This window comes from Lissotriton helveticus, chromosome 4_1 (assembly GCF_964261635.1).
Source record: "Lissotriton helveticus chromosome 4_1, aLisHel1.1, whole genome shotgun sequence".
NCBI lineage: Eukaryota > Metazoa > Chordata > Amphibia > Caudata > Salamandridae > Lissotriton > Lissotriton helveticus.
Window position 1 is genome coordinate 2,051,121,680 of NC_136063.1, and position 23,727 is coordinate 2,051,145,406.

Consider the following 23,727-nt stretch of genomic DNA (forward strand, 5'->3'; position numbering starts at 1 on the left):
AAATAGAAGGAAAATTACCATAATAACCACACGGACACAGAGATAACAATATGAGGATTTAATGTCTCATTGCTAGACTCTCGGCAACTCCCGTGCCCGCCTACGTTCCCAGAATGCAGTGGCCGCACGCTCTGGTAAACTAGAGCGCTTCACCACACGAATGTTTAAGGCGCTACAAAGGGCCCCCATCGCACGGGACTCAAAAAATAACATTTGGGACCGTGTGGGGAACCCCAATACCCCCCACGGTCCCAGTCAACTCCCCGCGTCGTTCGAAAGCCGGCATTGCTTTGTCAGAGAGACCAGTTTATATGCTCCTCTCTCTAACAAAAAACATTCTGCTTTCCTACTTAAAAAAGACAGCATATTAACTTGCTCTCTCTTTCAAATAGGAAAGCGGTTTGCTGTACTAAAGTGGGAGCCGCGACGCTCCCGCCCTACCATAGCAAACAGCAGTGTCCCGGGGGTAGGCACCCCGGGACACTGCAGAAGCCGGCCCTGGGAGGTGTCGGACCCCAGGGCCATCAAGAGCTCCAGGAGGGAGGCCGCGCAACCTGCTCCCAACATTAAAAAGCTCCGAAGGATCGTGGTCCCCGCGGCTGGGGGGTCCGTGCCGTCACAGACCCCCCAATTTTAAATATTACGGCCCAGGAAGGTGGCAGTCCCCGGAGCATGTGGGGGGGCCGTGAACCCTCCGCGTACTTCAAAATAAAACCCCGGGGGTGGCGTTCCCCGGGGCTCGGGGGACCATTCAACCCCCCATTATAGAAAAAAATTACCCTCGGGATTTGCCCCCCCCCGGGAGCTAATTAAGAATAAAACTGACTTCTAGTTTTTTACTTTTCCACTGCGTACGAGAATGATACGCGTACCCTGCGGTTAAAAAAAAAAATTTACATTTTTTGGGGGGGGGGCCTAAAGATCCATGTGCGACCCCCTCAGCAGGCCTAGAGGGTCAACATTTTTCTACCCTGCCCCCTTGCCTTATTTTTCAACTTTCTTTTACTGTTTTTTTGTGACTTGCTGCTACCGAGGCACAAGATGGCCGCCAACACTTCCTGGTTTCGAGTGTTGACAGCCAATCAGCATACAGCTCGCGCTCGTAATTGAACGGATCTCTGTCCGCGTGTAGAACTCTGTCTCTAGATATCGCTATGATTTTACTTGTAATTTTCTCAAACTACTGAACGGATTTACACCATTTAACAAAAAGCACAATCTGCAAACCAAACTCTACCCTCTGCCGAATTTGGTGTAATTCCGTGCAGCCGTTCGGGCTGTACCCCTGGCTAAAGGTCCCTATGGAAAATTGCATGGGGAAAACACATTTTAGGACCCCCCTTTTTTCTCGACCCCCACTTGACGAATCACCCCCAAACTTTCAGGGAAGGAGCGGAACCGAGCAGGCCATTTTCTTGGAGAAATTCGCGAAGAGTCGTCCACCGGCGCCAAAGTTATTCCAAATAGAATGTTGTGGATTTCCTATGGAATGTAGGTCCTAACTATAACTATCTACTGGTGACCGCCATAGGGAATATATATATATATATTTTAATGGGGTCAGGCCCTGGGGGATGGGGTCCCCAGGGTCCAAAAAAAGTAAAAAGAAGGGGGGGGCCACACAGCCTCCCTTCCAAAAATAGATAATTAAAAAAATCTTGGGATCATGCCTGAGGCCCCGCCCTCTCCCAGCAGCACTCTGCAAACACGCCCCCTGGTGCGTTGTAAGATACGGAAATAATTCCCCATGAAAACTGGGGGTCCCTGGGGCCAACTAGCCCACCAGGTACCTCCAGTATGCACCAGGGAGCTGCGTTGCAGAGAGGTGTTCAGAGGCCACACCCCTTTTTACACCTCGGCAACGCAGCTCTGTGGCTCTTACTGGAGGTACCTGGTGGGCTAGTTGGACTCCAGGGACCCTCAGGATTCAAGGGGACTTAAACCCCTAACTTAAAATGCGCCACGGGTGCGTTTGCACAGTGGTGAATGGAGGGGGCCGGGCCTTTCTGCACCTCTGACTTAAAGGTAGTTTTAGTCTCCCTGCCCTATTATGTACTAGGGCCTTACAGAGGAGGTCATACTAATCACAGGGGTACCCCAACGCATAGTGTTCCTTAGTGTATGTAGGTGTTGTCACTGTATTCGAAGTGTCTTTTAGCATAGCACTGGCTCTAGGCCTGGTTAGTCGGAGTCAGTTAACATCAGTACCCATCTGAAAAAGTTGAGGGCACAGGATGATTCTGCAACAAGGCTCTTTCTGCACCTTTATTTGTTCATTCTACACATTTTGCTTCTTCTTGCACGTTTCTTCGTCTTTGAGGACTTCTCTTGCTTCTTTTTGCATTTCTTTTGCTTCTTTCTGTGCATTTTTCTTCTTTCTTCACATATCCTACCTCTGTAGGCATAGTTTGAAACTAGCATTTCAAAAACCTTATAAATTCACTTAATAAACCATAGGATTAAGGCACGTTATAGTTAGAAATTAGCATTTAAAAAACCTTTGAAATTCACTGAAAAAAAACATAGGTTTCAGGCACGTTATAGTTAGAAATTAGCATTTAAAAAACCTTAGAAATTCACTGAAATAACCATAGGTTTCAGGGGCGTTCTAGTTAGTTGGACATTTCACTCGTACAAAACCATAGAAATTTCCCCCGTGCTAGTTAGTTCAGTTAACAATAACTCGCTCCCCCCTAATGCACTGCCAATGACGTCACATATTAAATCACTCATGACATGGTCAGCGACATCACTCATGACATCACTAATGACATCTCAAATGACATCACTGATGACATCATCCTTGTGATAGCGTGGCAGACCTCCTCTCACCTTAATATAACCTTTGATACACACTCTCAAAAATAGAAACTAACATTTTCAAAACAATGGACATACCAATTCCAGTTACAACACACCTATTCAGTAATTCCAAAATCTACACAATCCACTCATTCACCAAGTCCTATACAGTCACTCATACATGTACTCACTCATCATATGTACTCATACACCTATACATCCTGTTACACACCGCCACTCATCCATGGAGTTACTCACACAGTCACACATGCAAAGTATCAAACATCCATTTAATTGCATATATAGTTATACACACACCACCACACTTCTACAAAAACTTACACATACTTACTCTCTTAAACAATCACTTATAGAAACACATACTTATTTATACAAGAACTCTTCCAATCTCTCCCTCTCACATATACTCACTTATATACACCAATACTCACATATACCAGTTTAAAACATATGTAGTTACTCATAAAGACACTATTGAGTCATTCACTCTCTAACACACCCATACCCATCCACCCATACAGTCTTCAACACATACAGTGAGTCCCTCACTCATAAGTAATAACTCCCACCGAACCATATAGACTCATACTGATACTCAAAAAAACAACTCATATCCCATATAGACACTGTAGTGAAGGCAGGGCCTTACTTACGCACATTGCTATGTTAGCATAGGCTTATTAGAAGTTTAAACACCATTTTACCTTTTTGCTGCTTTTGCACACAACACTATATGTAACTGTTGTTGTAAGTTAGTCTGCTTGAATTGCTTCACATGAGAATGGCTGGTTTTGAACGTTCCTAGACTTACATCTCAACCTTAGTCTGCACAGTGAGTGCTGAAGCCTCCAAGGTTATCATAGCAATGTTAGGTGGTGTTCCGGCTGATCGGCTCATGCGGTAGACATAACATGCACGCAGCTGCAGCTAGCTGAAATCTAGCGCCTTTAATATTGCACTGCATACATGATTTGAAACAATCTGAAGAAAATCCGTTTCCAGCAAGACAGAGAGCTTTTGAAGATCCTCAGAGGTATGGGGTTCCCCATTTAAGCCTAAGAGAACTTCTATATTCTATAAAACATATTTCCTAGCTAGGGAGGGTGACATACAAGGCACTGTAGTATCTGTTTCCACCATCATTATAATATGATTTCTCCTTTTGTGTTTTATGGAATTGTAACAATGCTGATCGTATTATTTTTAATCATATGCTGGCTTATGCTCGCAAAAATACTGCAGCTTAGAGCACGTCGTTGAAATAAACATTTTAAACTTTACCGTGTATCTTTTTTACCCATGTTGTGGACTGGTATGAGAATATATCAAAAGAGTGTTCATGATTCCCACCATTCCTGAGAGTAACCTAAGTCGCATGTTCTGGGTTGTCTAATCATTGGTTCCTTTGCTATAGGACGAAGAGCTAATGTGACACTGATGCTAGTCGGTTAGGGGTTCTAGGTACTGAGGTGAGTTTTTTTGGTCCACCACAATTCACTGATGTTCTGGGTCTCTGTGTACAGTTCTGTGCATGAGCAGAATCCCTGCAATATGGCGCACCTAACGTAGTGGTCTTATTTTGAGACTCTCGAGTAGTGCTTATATCAGTCCACGACCCCCTCACTATTGTTTCCGGTTGATGGTAGTGATGGATTAACCTACCTATAGTTACATAGGTTTGTTCAAGCTTGATAATTTAAAAAGGTTCTGACTTTGAATTGCTACCCATTAGTGCTACATATCTATTGCATTGTCTTTTACTCTACTGTGTCTTTATGGCTGACGTCGAGATACCTCAACATAGTAGGGTGGTCGTCCGCAATCACTTGCAGACGTATGGCGTCACAGTGGATGGCATGGCGGTAGTTTTTGTGGTGAGTGCTGAAGCGGCATACCCGTTTGAGCTTTTCTACTCATGGGTTACCTTTCCTGCAGTCAATGCAGATTCTGGTCTGTTTCACGTTTATACTCCCGCAGCCGTGCCTCTAAACTACACCCCATATAGGACACTGGAGATTCCTAATTCAGCCTGGCAGCATCGAGTTTGGTTTAATGGCGCCCTTCCCCAATCGGTGATGGCGGTTCGGTTGGGCCCTTTGTCTATTCCTGGCGCCACGTGGCCGGTTACACACCGCATCCGCGTCACATGCGAGTCACTATAGATGAATTGCGTGTGCTCTATACCTCTTTGGTCGTAGTGCACCGGGCTCTAGTGCAATACGTTTGCCGCCACATCCAGGCAGGGCCGCCTGGCGCTGTGGCGCAACCAGCTGGACCGGCCGGGATGAAAATTAATCCTGTTGTGGTTAATTCGGTTATGGGCAAGCGGACCCAAGGTAAGGATGATTTACCTATTTGGCTTGCTGAGAAATTTGACCAGCTGGAAGCAGTATTTCCTAATACTACTACTGTTGAGAAAGACAGGATTCTAACAATAAGTTTGCAGAAAGACTTGATACTGGATTGTGACACCTGGGGTAAGATTTATGCGACTGTCTATATGAAGTGCTTTGGCACTCCGTTCATGGCTGTCCTACCCTCCATCATTAAGCGTGTCCAAGATGAACACGGAGCGGAGGCCGCTGTTGAATTGGCAATGAGACATGTTGGAGCGTTTGAGGTTGTTTCCGATCTGGTCCTTGCTAATGTTAGGGAAGATACAGTGAACTTCCAGGTGTCTAATGCTTTGCACGATGTCCCCGATGCCGATAAGCCCCGCCGGTTACCGAAAATCATTGCGGTTGCTTATAAGACCATTAGCCGCAATAGTTTGGGTGTTAAGCCTTTTGCTAAAACAGCAGTGCAGAAGCAAACTAAGGTGGCGACTTCTGATTAAAGATGAACGCACCACTTTCCCAAAGCAGAATTGGAATAAGAATAAAAAACAGGGGAAAAAGCAACAAAAACAGGGGTCCCGTCCTTCTTCGCCAATACCTGTGTCTACTGAGCACTTATATGATTTGCACGACCGCGCTAATATTAAGCCACCTGATCGTTTTCAGGCTCATGATCAACGTTCTCCTTGCTCTTTAGAGGATGCATCGGTCTCACCAACCGGTGGAGGAGACTGCGGCAGAGGTTGTGGTGCCCAACAAAGCCGTGAGCAGCCCTGCAAGACCGAGGGTAAAGGCAAGCAAGACGACTCTCCGTGTCAAAGACCCCAGTTTCAGAAGAAGAAAGTTGCCGCTTTAACAGCGAGATATGCCACGGATAGTGAGACCACAGCTTCAGAATCTGACATGGGCACTGATGCTGCTAGACGGGACCCTTTTGTATCCATAGGATGACTGGTACATTCAAAATGTAGTTCAAAAAGTACATTCAATGAATCACAATGCGAGGAGAATGGAAAAGAGCACACAGCAAATCAGTTATATCATGAAAGAATTATATTTGAAAGAATCAAAAGATCTGAATCATGGGGATAAACTTGAATTAATCATACAATAAAAAGTCATGAATAGCTGTACATATACATTGACACATCAATTCACAACGTCATTAACTCCAATCATGGTTAAAGAAGACCCAATACAGAAATGTGAAAAGGTTTCTTTCAATGCACAAATGCTGTGGAGATGATGTATTTGTCTACGTTTTGGTCTTCCTTGTTCACATCTATGAGACCATCATCAAGACTAGTATTTTTCACAGAGAAAGCCCCCTATCTAAAAACAATTATATACAATTACTGAATGTATCCATAGGTGTAATAACATCAGTAAGCTATTTACAAAAATAATAGCAAACATAACAGATACTGTGTGCTACACATCCTATTGATATAGTATCAAAAAACTAAAGCAAAAATGCTCACACTTCTTACTTTATTAAACAATATAATCCTCTTTTAAATAACCAAAAGTTACATGTTGATCCTTAGGCTATACAGTGTTATACTCCTTAGTTATTTATCACTAAAGAAGACTGATCAAAGCCAAAACTCACTTTAGAAGACTGAGCGCAGATGCGACTGGTCTTCAATTTTGAATATTTGTTCGTCAACAGGATCTAGAAGGATGTATAGCAATTTAATATACACCCCACAGTGGTTGCTGGATAAATCAGATACAAAATGTAACCTAACTAGACATACCCGTAATGGCAATGATGTTCAATCAGTGTTGTGGCAGTTAATGAACCTTTTCAGGAATTTATAATTGGCAGGCCGAAGTCGTGGTGTCTAAAATAGAAGGATATATTGCAACTATCTATTTTACATTGTTCTTTAAACACATCGCGTTGCAACAAATTTAACGTTAAAACCGATTGTTATATGGGAGCCGAGTAAACAATAGCGCCATTTACACTGTATACTCAGGTCACAGTAGTCATTAGCAAAAACGCGTAATCCTCAATGTTTTGAGAGGATTATAGTCAGCTACACTTCAGATTGGTACCCTGCATACACTCTCAGAAGAAGGACTATCATATGACAGTTAACTAGATAATTCAAAACGCAGTGTTAAAATATGGCTCAACGCCAATACAGGTAACACTTCCCGGTGTAGATTAATATAGTCACACGGTCATTACAGGTTTGCTACAATAATTTTGTCGAGAGATCATGCCTCGAGGTTGGCCTCTAGATTCACGCCATTACCGAGCACGAAGTTGTTATGACATATTAGAAGTCATAAAATATAAGGTGCTTATAGTGCAGCATCCATTATTTGTATGTTGCCTAATATAACGATAATCTTAACAGGCAGGCAGCCACAGTTAGCATAGATAAAACTCACAAAATCTTAAGACTATGCTCTCACTTAGTCTATGATATCCGCACAAGAAACTTTTAGTGTTATTTGCAGTACTTACATATCACACGAAATACGATATCGACGATGCAATCCTTCAGCGTCTCGAGTTGACATGCAACGAGACTGCTTTGGAAATGTGTTGGTTTTTATATATTGTGACCCTGAAGTAGAACTAGGGTTGTTAACAAAGTTTGGTAACTGGAGCCACGCAAATGGATCGGCCATTTTGTAGTGGTTAGTAATAGTTACAAAAGAGGCCTATTTGACAGAAGGGAGTAGCAATGGGTGCCATTTTCGCACCAGATATAGCTAATATTTATGTATCTGACTTTGAAGAAAAATGTATCTATAGCATCAATAATCCATTCGCAACCAGCATACGTTGCTGGTTGCGTTATATTGACATTTTCTTCGTGTGGCATGGCACAGTTGAGACACTCATGAATTTCCATCAATGGGTAAATATTTGGAATCCTAACTTACAGTTTACGATCACACATGATCCTAATAGCATGGACTTCTTGGACATTTCAATTAAGGTTAACCATGATAAGACATTATACACAACGCTGTTTACGAAGCCAACGGCAAGAAATACACTTTTAAAGTATAACAGCCACCATCCTCAGGCCCTTAAAGAAGGGCTTCCATTTGGGCAATTTCTCCGTCTTCGGAGAAATTGTTCAAGACGGATTGATTATTTTGCAGAAGCCCAAGTACTGAAAGAGAAGTTACACGCTCGTGGATATCCGAATAAACTCCTTAAACGTTCACTCAAATGAGCTTGGTATAATGACAGAGAGGCACTTTTACAAGTAAACCCCCCCAAAAACTGTCACCAAGCTAGTTTGTGTGACCACTTTCGGAAAAGCCCCTAACCAAATTAAGAAATTGGTGATGAAACATTGGTCACTGCTTTCGGGTATACCAGAACTATGTGAAAAACCAATGTTTGCATTTAAAAGGGGATCCAACCTAAGAGACCGTTTGGTCCATGCATATTGCAACAAGGATACCAACTTAGTTGATAATATGCGTCAACTCAGTCCAATCTGTGGACTCTTCAAATGCAATCAATGTGTGGCATGTAAAACAACTAAGAATTGCAAACGTTTTGTAATTAAGGACAAGACTATCACCCTTAAGAGCTTCTCTAACTGTAACACATCTAATGTTGTCTACTGTATTGAATACCCTTGTGGATTGAGATACCTGGGTAAGACCACACAACCTGTCAAGAAAAGCATCCTACAGCATCAATCTAGAATCAGATGCCATGTAGAGAATGCTCCCTTGGTTGAACATTTCCTTCGGAAAAAACACACAGAAAACGATCTAATATGGTGGGTGGTTGAAACTGTTAAACCTACCATACGGCAACCTAACGTGGACCGTATCCTTACCATCAAGGAACATCGGTGGATTTGTTTCGCTGACTCAGTCAAAAATGGGTTAAATTCCAGTACTGAAAGGCATGCATAGTATGGATCTTTGATAACATGTACCCTAACCAATATGTTCATGTGAAGATGCTTTAAATAGCTTTAACTCTGTAAAATAAGAACTTCCAAAATTTGGGTACCTCCCTATACTAAATGGGTTAAGATACTTTTCTGAAACAAATACTGGGGTTACGGGTAAATGACTAAACTCCTTTGGAGGGCTTTGTTATGACACACGATATGCCACAATTAGGCTATTGTAGTATAAATATTGTTATGATTTGTGAAAGTACTGTTCAGGCTATTGTAACGATGAACTGTTATTTACTGAATGTAAACAAAGATAATAATGTTATGATTTGTAAAAATTCCTGTTCGGGGTGCTGTAATGATGAACATGTTTACATGTAAAACTTTATGATATATGTATATATATGATATATGATATGAAGTGGAGAAGTGTGGCTCAATGGTTAGAGCGGCAGACCCTGATGTAGAGTTCTAGCCCGGGACCAGGGTTCAATTCCCCGCCTCGGCGGGTCTTGGGCTCAAAATTCCACGGACCTGATAATTCTCGCCTCGGTGCCTATTCCAATCATGGAGTCCCACTCTGCAACTCTGGGCAATAGCTTGCTTAATCTCCACAACGGCCCGACCACGCTAAGGATGCCTGGCCTTCACCTTGGGGGTGCCCAGGAGTGGACACCTCACAGGGAAAGCCAGGATGGGTTCCACAGCGGTATTCGTACAAGCGCCTTGAGACCCTTGCGGGTGAGTAGTGCGCTATACAAGTATCAATTTACATATGTGTTGAGCTTTATACTTCCATGAGGAAATACCCAGCAATTGTAATATTTCTGAAAAGAGTATAAATAAAATTGAAAGCGATACTTTGATGGTTTAAATATACATAAACTTAGACATAATAAGGAAAAATATCAATTTGATATCATTTGACTAATTTTTCTGATTGCTTGTATTAAGATCAAGATGACTCGCATGTAAATGTTTATTTATAACCGTTGATAAACATCAGATTAGAACAAATAGGCCTCTTTTGTAACTATTACTAACCACTACAAAATGGCCGATCCATTTGCGTGGCTCCAGTTACCAAACTTTGTTAACCCCAGTTCTACTTCCAGGTCACAATATATAAAAACCGACACATTTCAAAGCAGTCTCGTTGCATGTCAACTCGAGACGCTGAACGATTGCATCGTCAATATCGTATTTCGTGTGATATGTAAGTACTGCAAATAACGCTAAAAGTTTCTTGTGCGCATATCATAAACTAAGTGAGAGCATAGTCTTAAGATTTTTGTGAGTTTTATCTATGCTAACTGTGGCTGCCTGCCTGTTAAGATTATCTTTATATTAGGCAACATACAAATAATGGATGCTGCACTATAAGCACCTTATATTTTCTGACTTCTAATATGTCATAACAACTTCGTGCTCGGTAATGGCGTACATCTAGAGGCCAACCTCGAGGCATGATCTCTCGACAAAATTACTGTAGCAAACCTGTAATGACCGTGTGACTATATTAATCTACACCGGGAAGCGTTACCTGTATTGGCGTTGAGCCATATTTTAACACTGCGCTTTGAATTATCTAGTTAACTGTCATATGATAGTCCTTCTTCTGAGAGTGTATGCAGGGTACCAATCTGAAGTGTAGCTGACTATAGTCCTCTCAAAACATTGAGGATTACGCGTTTTTGCTAATGACTACTGTGACCTGAGTATACCGTGTAAATGGCGCTATTGTGTACTCGGCTCCCATATAAATCAGTTTTAACGTTAAATTTGTTGCAACGAGATGTGTTTAAAGAACAATGTAAAATAGATAGTTGCAATATATCCTTCTATTTTAGATTTTTTATTTTTTTTTATTTGTTTTTATTGTTACATCATCAAGCATGAGAACAGAGTAAATCATCTGCTGGCGTGGCGTCAACATTCAGCCGTGGTCAGCCATTCGCGCAACATTTTTGTACATAAACCTAAGTAATTTGGCATTTCATCCACTGAACATTACAGACCACTCAAACAAGTATTCAGGCTAGGATACAGAAAATAATCTCTGCAAGGGAGAAAGGAGATTAACAGTAGACATGTGAGTCCCCGCCATAGGGGTCGTTAGATCAGGGCCTGTATAGTTCGCATAGTGGTGGTGCCAGGTAACTGGGGGGAAAGAACTGTGGGAGGGAGCATGTAGGCGGTAGCAAGAGCATAGCAGGAGGAGACGGGTGTCGGGCGATGGGTGGCAAGGGGGTCCATAGTATTCGCTCACAGTGAGGTAGAGCGGCCAGAGGGTGGAGGCGTCCCGTGCATGTAGGTAGCGGGACGGTCGACATGGGGGACGGGGCGTTGACGAGGGGGCGTGGAGTACCGGGGTTCGACACAGGCAAAAAGGGCATCAGTCAAGGACTATGGGCTCACTCGAGTGGGCGGGGGGGGGGGAATAGTCGGAGCCCGTGTTGGAGGGGGGGGGTGTAGGCGTAGGCGGGTCATCAGTGCGCAACGACTGCTGGAAGCTATGGAGGAGCATGGCCCATTCCATAGAAATGGGATGTTTACGTGCGCCCCTGGCCTCCTCTTCCCGGAGGGCATCTTCCTCGGCCGCCGCCCACTTACAGACTGCTCCTGTCCATGCCGCTATGGGGGGACCCTCCGGAGATCGCCAATGCATAGCTATACATCTTTTCGCCAGTAGCAGCGCTAAGGATACAAAGCGCCTGTGTGCCGGGACCTGATTAGATATGTGAAAAATGCCTAGCGCGCTGGATTCCCATGAGGCTAGGGTTGTGAGGCCTGTGAGATCTGTCAGCATGTCGTGTACCGTCCGCCACAGGGAGTGGAGGCCGGGGCAGCTCCAAAACATGTGGCGGAAGTCTGCACCGGGGGAATGACATCTGGGGCATAGGAATTGTGTTGTGGGATAAAACCTTTGCAGTCGCGCCGGCGTGAGGTATGCCCTGTGTAGTATGTAGTATTGGATGTTTTTGAAACGGGCGTTCCTAGAGACTCGTTTCGGGGCCTCAAGCGCCTTGGTCCACTCCGAATCATGTAATGCGCGTCCGATGTCCTCCTCCCATGTGGCCCGTAGGGTCGCCAGGGGGGCGTACGAGAGTTCTCGGATCAATTTATAGAGCCAGGTGATTAGGTGGCGTCCCATTCCCATACGCAAGACAGTGTGTATAACTGGATGCGTGTCAGGTTCGCCGGCCTGGAGATTATGGTAAGGACGGAAACCCTCAAGCAACTGTCGGTATTTGAGGAATTGACCCGGGGGGAGTGCGAACTCAGCGACCAGCCGGTCAAACGACTTCAGCTGACCCTCCTCAAAGAGCGACTCCATGTCCGTGATGCTGCACTGCGTCCAGTCGGCAAGCATAGGAGCCGAGAAATAGAATTCCCGTCTGGGGCAGCCAACCAGCGGCAGTAACGGGGAGTACGGAGTCCTCCTGGGGGATATCCGGTGGATCCGCATTATGCATTGACGCGCTATCGTGACTTGGAGGGGATATGTCCGTCGTAGTTTGGTGCCCGGGAGGAGAAGACGGATAAGCTCCGGGTTCGTGACTCTGCTGGTCGGGGTGCAAGCCTCCCGGGTATGTCGGTCTGCCGTCCAATACGACAGCCATTGGAGCTGCGCCACCAGGAAATAGGACTCAAAGGAGGGAGCCCATATCCTTCTATTTTAGATACCACGACTTCGGCCTGCCAATTATAAATTCCTGAAAAGGTTCATTAACTGCCGCAACATTGATTGAACATCATTGCCATTAAAGGTATGTCTAGTTAGGTTACATTTTGTATCTGATTTATCCAGCAACCACTGTGGGATGTATATTAAATTGCTATACATCCTTCTAGATCCGGTTGACGAACAAATATTCAAAATTGAAGACCAGTCGCATCTACACTCAGTCTTCTAAAGTGAGTTTTTGCTTTAATCAGTCTTCTTTAGTGATAAATAACTAAGGAGTATAACACTGTATAGCCTAAGGATCAACATGTCACTTTTGGTTATTTAAAAGAGGAATATATTGTTTAATAAAGTAAGAAGTGTGAGCATTTTTGCTTTAGTTTTTTGATACCACATCAATAGGATGTGTAGCACACAGTATCTGTTATGTTAGTTATTATTTTTGTAAATAGCTTACTGATGTTATTACACCTATGGATACATTCAGTAATTGTATATAATTGTTTTTACATAGGGGGCTTTCTCGGTGAAAAATACTAGTCCTGTTGATGGTCTCATAGATGTGATCAAGGAAGACCGAAACGTCGACAAATACATCATCTCCACAGCATTTGTGCATTGAAAGAAACCTTTTTACATTTCTGTATTGGGTCTTTAACCATGATTGGAGTTGATGACATGTTGTGAATTGATGTGTCAATGTACATGTACAGCTATTCATGACTTTTTATTGTATGATTAATTCAAGTTTATCCCCATGATTCAGATCTTTTGATTCTTTCAAATATAATTCTTTCATGATATAACTGATTTGCTGTGTGCTCTTTTCCATTCTCCTCGCCTTGTGATTCATTGAATGCACTTTTTGAACTACATTTTGAATGTACCAGTCACCCTATGGATACAAAAGGGTCTAATTAATTGATGACCGCATGATTGACATAAACAAAATTAAGTGTACTTAGTTAACAAATAAAATCCCTTGTAGCTCTCTCTTTACCTTAAACATTTACCTTGCCCAAGCCTACAAGGGTTTATTGGGTTACTCCGAGTCTACTCATAATGATGCTGCTAGACAGCGCAGCGGAAATTACAGTAGTGTGGGAAGCATTGTGTCCATTTCTGAAGGTGACAGCAACTGACACATTCGTTACTGTTGAGACAGCTGACACTAGAGTGGCTCCCCCTGAACGACTTTATGAAATAGTCCTTTTAATTGAAGGTCACATACAACGTACTATAAAAGGGGTATTTTGGGAAAATCGGAATACTACCTATGACATTTTGTTAGCGGAGGCCCCCACCCTTCGTTCTGTCCGCTCCGCAAGGGGAGGAGGTAATCCTCCCTGATTTCGCGCACACAGTGCCAAAGGCGACAGGGCAAGATGGCCGCTGATGGGATGCAGTGAGTAGTCGCATCTCACTCCTCCTCCTCTTCAAATTCTTGATGGACAGAGAGTGATCACCCCACAGTGATGAGAGCGGATTTCCGTGGCCTTACAAAGGGGTTGCTAAGCTGCTATTTCAACGTCTGGGCTGGAGCCATCTGGAGACTGCATACCGGCGAGAGCTTCAAAAAAGCACTCCTACGAGCCCAGGGGAAGATAATGGCGATTATCGCGCTCGTGGCCAAAGGTGCCCACAGTATGCCCCCACGAGCAGCCAAGGGAAGCGAGACTAAAGAAGCGGCCAAAGATGCAGCGATGCAGAAAGAGTTAACCGCCAAGGAGAAGAGCAAGAACGACCCTAAAGCACTAACTGGCGCTGCTGGTTTCCAGAGGGGGAACACAGCCAGCATAACGAAGAAGAATACTGCGAAAAAATCAGGAGAGGCAGCACCAACCACAACCCCAGGCGTCCCCTGGAATATTGCTCCCCCTCGCGCTTCCCAGCCTAAGCTAAAAACGAAAGAAAACACTATGCGGCAACCTACGATGGTCGAGAGTTTCTCAAATAGACCTGCGGGAACTGTGGATGTCACTGCCGGTAAGACGTGGAGCTGTGAGGGCTCCGACTTGCAAAACGTCCTCGTGGATGCCGGCTCAATGGTTGCTAAGCAACCGGAGCAGGCGAGGGCGCCAGCGTCAGAGCAGCAGTCGGCGCGGTGTCTGGAGAGCAGAGCTGTGGTCTCTTCGGCGGCGGAGCATGGCACCGGGGTTAATGTGAGTACCCAAACTCCTAAACGCAGGTTTAGCGAGCCGAGCAGTGAGGGAGGTCTCTTGAAAGACTCGGGCAGTAACACAGCAGGCGACACATCAGGTCCGGATGGGGCAGAGGGGGAGCTAAGTGGAGCTGGGGCAAGGGAAGACTGGGGAAGTAAATCGAGCATGGCAGATTGGTCAGATCTGACAGCCCCACAGCAAACAACGGGGCATGATAGACCCAGTGAGTATGGGGCTGGTGGTGCTGCTTCCCTGGACCGCTTCTACTCGGTCAATGAGGACTCGCAATCAGTGGATACTGAGGAGGAGAGCTCAGGGGAGTATATGGACAGAGGAAGCAGCTCCACAGCCCCTAAGAGTACGCAGAAAAAGAAACGTTTGTCTAGGATGAAAACCAACCCCGCAGACAGCCAGTGGATCCCACGAAAAAACTAGCCTGGGATTACTCAGCTACATCACAGACTTACCTCGAACAGGATGGCGCCGCTCTCCTACCCGGGGGCCAGGCCTCTCCCCACTTGTCACCCTAGCCAGTATCAATGGACCTACTTTTTAGCACCCTAAAAACCATGCAAAGTGAGGCTAGGGTCGAGAGCCGGAGGGCAAGGCAAGAGGCAAGGAGAAAACAGAGCACCCTTAAAAAGATGAATAAACTTTATGAGGAGGTTGCGGAGAGGGTTACCCAAGTAGAGGAGAGGACGGGAAAGCTGGAGGATGACCTCAACAGTCTCAAGACTTTCAAACAAGATCAACAGAAAGTGTCCGAGGATGTCCATTGGAAGATGGAGGACTATGAAAACCGCCAACGTCCTAATAACATCAGACTTTTGGGGGTGGCAGAGGGGCTGGAAGGGGACGATGCCAGACTATTTGTTGTGAGCCTACTAAAAGGGGCCTTCCCGGAGCTATCCTCATGGCAGTGGGAGGTAGAGATTCAGAGGGCGCACCGATTCCCTTTCACAATTAAAAGAGGGCAGTCAGGGGTTCAAGAGGGCAGACCCAGAGCTATACTCATCTTTGTGGGCAACTTCTTGCTGAGACAGCTAATCTTGGACAAAGCAAAGCCGGAATCCAAGCGCTCTTTTCATAATGTCACTTTTTTCGCTAGGCCCGATTTCTGCCATGTCACTGTTGAGCGTAGGTGGAGACTCAGGCAGCTCATTGCTCCCCTACAGGCCCTGGGGTCGGAGGCGTATTTACTTTACCCAGCCAAGCTGAAAGTGATTACTAAAGGACAGGTAAAAATGTTTTTCTCGGAGATTAAGGCAAAGGAGTACATGGAGGAAGTCCTGGGGTACAGGGAAAGGGGAAGCCCAAAAAGGTCATAAGGGTTGCAAATGGCTACAGAATGTTGAAGTTAGGGGGGGATCACCTTTGTTTTCTTGTATATAGTCGGTGATTAGCACGTAAGGGAGTGAGGAGGAGGCGACAGCTGCACACCACACGTCCACGCATAGGTCATGGGTGACCTATTTGCCTGTAGGGGGAGAGGGGAGGGCAGGGGGGGGAGGTCAGGGGAGAGGAGTGGGATGGGAGGCAGGAGAACCGGGCGCACTCAGCACACACAAAGGAATCAACTACACAGCACCTTTTACTTTGTAAAATTGGCTAGAAAGTTAGAACAACCCTTTGAAATATTCTAATGCATTGTCAAATTGTTTCAGTTAATGTTTGTGGGCTGAACGATATACAGAAAAGGCTTCGGGTATGGGCGATGCTAAAAACAATGAAACCGGATGTGGTTTGCCTGCAAGAAACGCATGTTGAGGGAGGGAAGGGTTACTTGCTCAAACAGTTAGGGTTTACCTTATTAGCTCACACAAAGCAAGGATCAAAGACAAGAGGAGTAGCCATATTGGGTAGAGGGAGGGAATGTACAGTCTCTAGGAAGTCCGAGGATCAGTTGGGGAGGTGGGTTTTAGCTGAATTAGTTTTTAAGGGGGAAAAGTTCACTTTGGTCTCAATATACGGCTCCACAGGGGACGATCCAGATATTTTTGAATTCTTGGATACAGAATTGGCTAGGTGGTCCCAGCCAATCTTTTGTTGTGGAGATTTCAATATTAATAGTCCCTCTGGGACGGAGATTCAACTGGGACAGGGGTATACAGGGCGGAAGAAAAGATCGCATCGCGCTTTAGCAGATATGGCACAACACAACGCTCTGATAGACCTCTGGGCCAATTTACACCCGCAGCTGAATGGTACTACATATTTTTCAGCCCCACATAGTATTACAATGAGGTTAGACTATTTTTTGATATCCAACTCTCTACTATCCAGATCACAAATCAAGAAATTCCCCTGTATAATCTCAGACCACAACCCTTTAATGCTATCGATTAACCTAGTGGGGGTGGCCACTAACCCAAATTGCTGGACATTTGAAAGGGCTCTACTCAAGGATATTGGTTATATTAGGTATATGAGCATTGGATTGGGGAGTTCTGGACTATTAATAGGGGCGATTCAAAAAGTGGGGGTGGTGATGGACAGTGTATCTGAATTAAACAGAACACTCGTACCCAGTCAAAAGATCAGGGCTTGATCCATCACCGTTTTTTAGCTCACTGCACCATCCCAGCTCAGAACCTGGCTATATGCAAATTAGTCTGTCCCTGGCCCAGTGCATCATGGGAACAGGGCAGACCAAACTACCAAGCCAATTCTTTACTGGAAAGGAAACAAGCTTCCGGGGACCGGTTTCTGGCATTGCAGCCGTCTTCGGCCCGGCTTGCTTGAATCCTGATGGTGCAGTGAGCAAGGGACTCACATCTGAGTATTCCCTGCCACACTTGTGGTGGCTAAAACGATTCAAAAAGTGGGGGTGGTGATGGACAGAGTATCTGAATTAAACAGAACACTCGTACCCAGTCAAAAGATCAGGGCTTGATCCATCACCGTTTTTTAGCTCACTCCACCATCCCAGCTCAGAACCTGGCTATATGCAAATTAGTCTGTCCCTGGCCCAGTGCATCATGGGAACAGGGCAGACCAAACTACCAAGCCAATTCTTTACTGGAAAGGAAACAAGCTTCCGGGGACCGGTTTCTGGCATTACAGCCGTCTTCGGCCCGGCTTGCTTGAATCCTGATGGTGCAGTGAGCAAGGGACTCACATCTGAGTATACCCTTCCACACTTGTGGTGGCCAAAACGATTCATAAAGGGGGTGGTGATGGACAGAGTATCTGAATTAAGCAGAACACTCCTACCCAGTCAAGAGATCAGGGCTTGATCCATCACCGTTTTTTCCCATGATGCACTGGGCCAGGGTCAGACTAATTTGCATGTAGCCAGGTTCTGAGCTGGGATGGTGCAGTGAGCTAAAAAACGGTGATGGATCAAGCCCTGATCTTTTGACTGGGTAGGAGTGTTCTGCTTAATTCAGATACTCTGTCCATCACCACCCCCTTTATGAATCGTTTTGGCCACCACAAGTGTGGAAGGGTATACTCAGATGTGAGTCCCTTGCTCACTGCACCATCAGGATTCAAGCAAGCCGGGCCGATGACGGCTGTAATGCCAGAAACCGGTCCCCGGAAGCTTGTTTCCTTTCCAGTAAAGAATTGGCTTGGTAGTTTGGTCTGCCCTGTTCCCATGATGCACTGGGCCAGGGTCAGACTAATTTGCATGTAGCCAGGTTCTGAGCTGGGATGGTGCAGTGAGCTAAAAAACGGTGATGGATCAAGCCCTGATCTTTTGACTGGGTAGGAGTGTTCTGCTTAATTCAGATACTCTGTCCATCACCACCCCCTTTATGAATCGTTTTGGCCACCACAAGTGTGGAAGGGTATACTCAGATGTGAGTCCCTTGCTCACTGCACCATCAGGATTCAAGCAAGCCGGGCCGAAGACGGCTGTAATGGCAGAAACCGGTCCCCGGAAGCTTGTTTCCTTTCCAGTAAAGAATTGGCTTGGTAGTTTGGTCTGCCCTGTTCCCATGATGCACTGGGCCAGGGTCAGACCAATTTGCATGTAGCCAGGTTCTGAGCTGGGATGGTGCAGTGAGCTAAAAAACGGTGATGGATCAAGCCCTGATCTTTTGACTGGGTAGGAGTGTTCTGCTTAACTCAGATACTCTGTCCATCACCACCCCCTTTATGAATCGTTTTGGCCACTATAGGAGTGGAAGGGTATGCTCAGACATGAGTCCCTTGCTCACTGCACCATCAGGATTCAAGCAAGCCGGGCCGAAGACGGCTGCAATGCCAGAAACCGGTCCCCGGAAGCTTGTTTCCTTTCCAGTAAAGAATTGGCTTGGTAGTTTGGTCTGCCCTGATCCCATGATGCACTGGGCCAGGGACAGACTAATTTGCATATAGCCAGGTTCTGAACTGGGATGGTGTAGTGAGCTAAAAAACGGTGATGGATCAAGCCCTGATCTTTTGACTGGGTATGAGTGTTCTGTTTAATTCAGATGCTCTGTCCATCACCACCCCCTTTTCTGAATCGTTTTGGCCACTATAGGAGTGGCAGGGTATGCTCAGACATGAGTCCCTTGCTCACTGCACCATCAGGATTCAAGCAAGCCGGGCCGAAGACGGCTGCAATGCCAGAAACCGGTCCCCGGAAGCTTGTTTCCTTTCCAGTAAAGAATTGGCTTGGTAGTTTGGTCTGCCCTGTTCCCATGATGCACTGGGCCAGGGACAGACTAATTTGCATATAGCCAGGTTCTGAACTTGGATGGTGCAGTGAGCTAAAAAACGGTGATGGATCAAGCCCTGATCTTTTGACTGGGTATGAGTGTTCTGTTTAATTCAGATGCTCTGTCCATCACCACCCCCTTTTCTGAATCGTTTTGGCCACTATAGGAGTGGCAGGCTATGCTCAGACATGAGTCCCTTGCTCACTGCACCATCAGGATTCAAGCAAGCCGGGCCGAAGACGGCTGCAATGCCAGAAACCGATCCCCGGAAGCTTGTTTCCTTTCCAGTAAAGAATTGGCTTGGTAGTTTGGTCTGCCCTGTTCCCATGATGCACTGGGCCAGGGACAGACTAATTTGCATATAGCCAGGTTCTGAACTGTGATGGTGTAGTGAGCTAAAAAACGGTGATGGATCAAGCCCTGATCTTTTGACTCGGTATGAGTGTTCTGTTTAATTCAGATGCTCTGTCCATCACCACCCCCTTTTCTGAATCGTTTTGGCCACTATAGGAGTGGCAGGGTATACTCAGACATAAGTCCCTTGCTCACTGCACCATCAGGATTCAAGCAAGCCGGGCCGAAGACGGCTACAATGCCAGAAACCGGTCCCCGGAAGCTTGTTTCCTTTCCAGTAAAGAATTGGCTTGGTAGTTTGGTCTGCCCTGTTCCCATGATGCACTAGGTCAGGCCGGAGTATCTAAAGCACTTTTTAGCCCCGGATTTAGCCGAGGAGGAGAAAGCAAGGTTAGAATCCCCAATTAATCTAGAGGAACTGACCTTAGCTTTAGCTGATCTACCTGCAGCAAAGGCGGTAGGCCCAGACAAGATCCTGCTAGAGTTTTATAAAGTATTCCAGGAAGTCCTTGTCTTAGATCTATTAGATTCAGTTATTCAGGCCCAACAGGGGCATTCAATTCCAGACCCTTGGGGAGGAGCAGAAGTAATAGTGATTCTCAAAAAAGGCAAGCCATCCACAGCTCCTGGGTCCTATAGGCCTATCACGCTAATGAATTCGGATGCTAAAATCTTTTCAAAAATTCTAGCAAAAAGGTTAGCTAAAGTGATAGAGGACATGGTCAGCCCTGTGCAGCACGGATTTATTCCAGGTAAAGGTACCACCGAGCAAATTAGGCAGGTTATCACCTTGTTCGATGCTACTGAGATCCCAGGAGACCCTATTGCGACTTGGCGTTTGACAGGGTCTCTTGGGATTACCTCTGGGAGGTAATGAGATGGTTTGGCTTAGGGGAAGGATATATACAAGTGGTACAAGCTTTGTATAAAGCTCCAACAGCCTGTGTCAGGATTCATAGGGGGCTTACCTCACTGGTGCAGGTAAGAAGGGGTACTAGGCAAGGTTGCCCCTCATCACCCCTCTTGTTTGGACTCTTTATGGATCCATTTCTGCGCAAATTGAATGGTAACACAAACATGCCTGCCCTAACGTTAAATGGAATGCAGTTTAAAGTCTTTGCATATGTGGACGACGTGGCAATAACCACTCCCAACCCTTCCTTGGCACTACATGAAGTAGAACTAGAAGCACATAGATTTGGCAGGCTTTCAGGTTACAGGCTCAACAGTAATAAAACGCAAATGGTGAAGAATTCCCATGTTGTCTGCAATGACCCACGGGTAGTCACAGCGGCAGTCTATCTGGGTGTCGAGATTGCGGCAGATCTAGACACAGTAGTAGAACGAAATATGGCACCTCTAATTTCTAAAGTAAGTCTGGACCTTGTGAGGATGAACAACCTCCAGCTATTCTTGGTAGGGCGTACAAATGTAATTAAAATGTTAGTACTCCCCAAGTTTCTTTATTTTTTTTAGGGCAATCCCCCTGCTATTTGAGGCTCACTGGTTTAATAAGTTAGATGCACTTTTGAATACATTTATTTGGGCACATGGGAAAACTAGGAGGGCGTATAGGTTCATGACACTATCCAGGGCAAGGGGAGGGTGGGGGGTCCCAGACTTTAGATTTTATTACTGGGCTGCCGCACTGCAGTTTATGCAGGGATTGACGGGAGGAGGGGGTACAGACCCTAAAATTACGGCCTCATCTACTAAGGTCTATGCTACCATTCTTGGCTCCAATACAGAGAATGCTTTCCTTAGTTGCACCGATTCCTCCTACTTCAAAAGGACGAGGTTCAAGACTGTCAGGGCTGCCCACAACATCTGGTCTGCTTTCTTAAGGAAATTTGGGCTGGGGAGGTTTAACAGATATACCCGGCTGTACAAAAACCGTTCCCTACCCCCATTGATATTTGCTGATTCAACCATGGCAGACTGGGCAGGGAAGGGGATTATCAAGATAGGGGACCTGCTGGGCCCGGATGGGGGATTGCAGCAGCTTTCTACTCTGGAGGCGAAATTTCATATTCACAGGAGGAGTTTTTTTAAGTATCTCCAGGTTCGGAGTTTTTTAAACAACAAGAAAGGAGGGGCCGCAGGATTTGCCAAAAATAACATCCTGGAAGCTATAGAAGGGTGGGGGGGGGGAGGGTGCTCTAGTCGCAGTTTCTATGCAGCCCTGGCAGTAACTAAAGTAGATGACCTGGAAAAGCATGCTGCCAAATGGAGCACAAAACTGGATATCGACGCAAGCTATTTTCAAGACTCTCTGGAGCTAGGGCACTCAGTTTTATGCTCCACCTCTCTACAAGCCCAGCACTACAAAACAAATTTTGCTCTTTATTTTACTCCTGCACGAATAGCACAGTGGGGTGGGACTTCCGGGACAACTTGCCCTCGATGAAATGTCCTAGAGGCAGACAGTATACACATATTCGCAACCTGCCCTCATCTCCAGGTTCTTCTTAAAGGCATTGAGGGCTTTTTGACCCGTTCACTTGGGATTCACATTACCCTTACATCTCCCCTGATACTACTGGGTGTCAATGGAGATTCGGATAGCGAGCACAGGGAATTTTTGTTTGTGGCAATGGCTGTTTATAGACTGGCAATAGCCAGGGTTTGGCTGGACAAAACTCCTCCGGCAATGCAACAGTGTTTGGCTACCCTCCTGGCAGTTTATAATTTGGAAAAAAACATTTATGCTAGAAAGGCAGAAGGGCAAGGGGGATAGGGAGAAAAATCTGGGAGCCAATTCGGATTTGGAAGGAGGGTATGTCGGAAAGTTGAATTTCCTTTTCCTTTATGTTGGATTTGTGTATGCTTGTTTTTTACTTCTTGGCTGTTTTTTTGTTTTTTTATCCTCTGGAACTTTTGGTGCTTTATGTAATATGATGGTTGCTTTATTTAAGTCATCTTGATTTCCTTTGTGTTATGTTGTGTGTACGCGCAAAAATGTAATAACATTTTTTTTTTTAAAACAGTGCCAAAGGAGCGGGCCCTGAATTTCTGAATTTTGCAGAAGAGAGGGCTAACGTGCTTGCACCGGCATTGTACCGTAGTCAATGTGGATGGGACAAATTTTCCCTCAGACATGAGATACCATTGCAGTCTATGCCACAGCCTCAACCCCAATATCCCATGCGACGTGAAGCGAAAGCTCCCGTGGCAGAAATCCTTGAACAATTGGAATATCAAGGTGTAATTGAAACGTGTGTGTCTCTGATGAATAACCCTCTTTTTACTGTGACCAGGCCTGATGGCTCGTACCACTTGGTATTGGATTACCGGCACCTGAACTCTCATTGTCGAACCTGCGCTGTGCAGAATACTCACAGTTCTGCCCTTGTGCGTAAGCGTTTTAAACCACACTGGACCTATCCAACGGCTTTTTTAACCATAACCTGTCCTCTCTTAGTAGTCAATGGACAGCTTTTACCAAACAAAAACAGTTCCGAAGATTAGGTATGGGCTATAAACACAGACTGGGTGTCTTTGCCGTCCGCATTTGGAGAGACTCGACCCTGAAGCATCCTCGTATGTGGATGATATTTTTCTCACCGACGACGAATTATGGCCGCATCCTTGTCGCGTTGACCGCATCATTTGCATGTTTGCGGACTTCAGTTACAAATGTAACTTTGCAACATCACACATTGCAGAGTACACAGTGTTGTTCCTGGGCTATTAGTTCAACAATGAAGATCGAGGTTTAGTACCTCACTTCCTGGAGAAATGCGCACAGCTGCGCGCTCCGACAACTCTGAAAAAACTACAATCTTTACTGGGGTTTTTAAATTTCAGGCGTACTTATATTCC

At 45.4% G+C, this 23,727-nt stretch overlaps 1 protein-coding gene across 2 annotated transcripts in view; it reads right to left on the reverse strand.

Moving 5' to 3' along the window:
• The window catches only part of LOC144829521 (C1GALT1-specific chaperone 1-like), a 134,483-nt gene that overhangs the window by 30,856 nt on the left and 79,900 nt on the right, over nt 1–23,727 (reverse strand). The window lies entirely within an intron of this gene.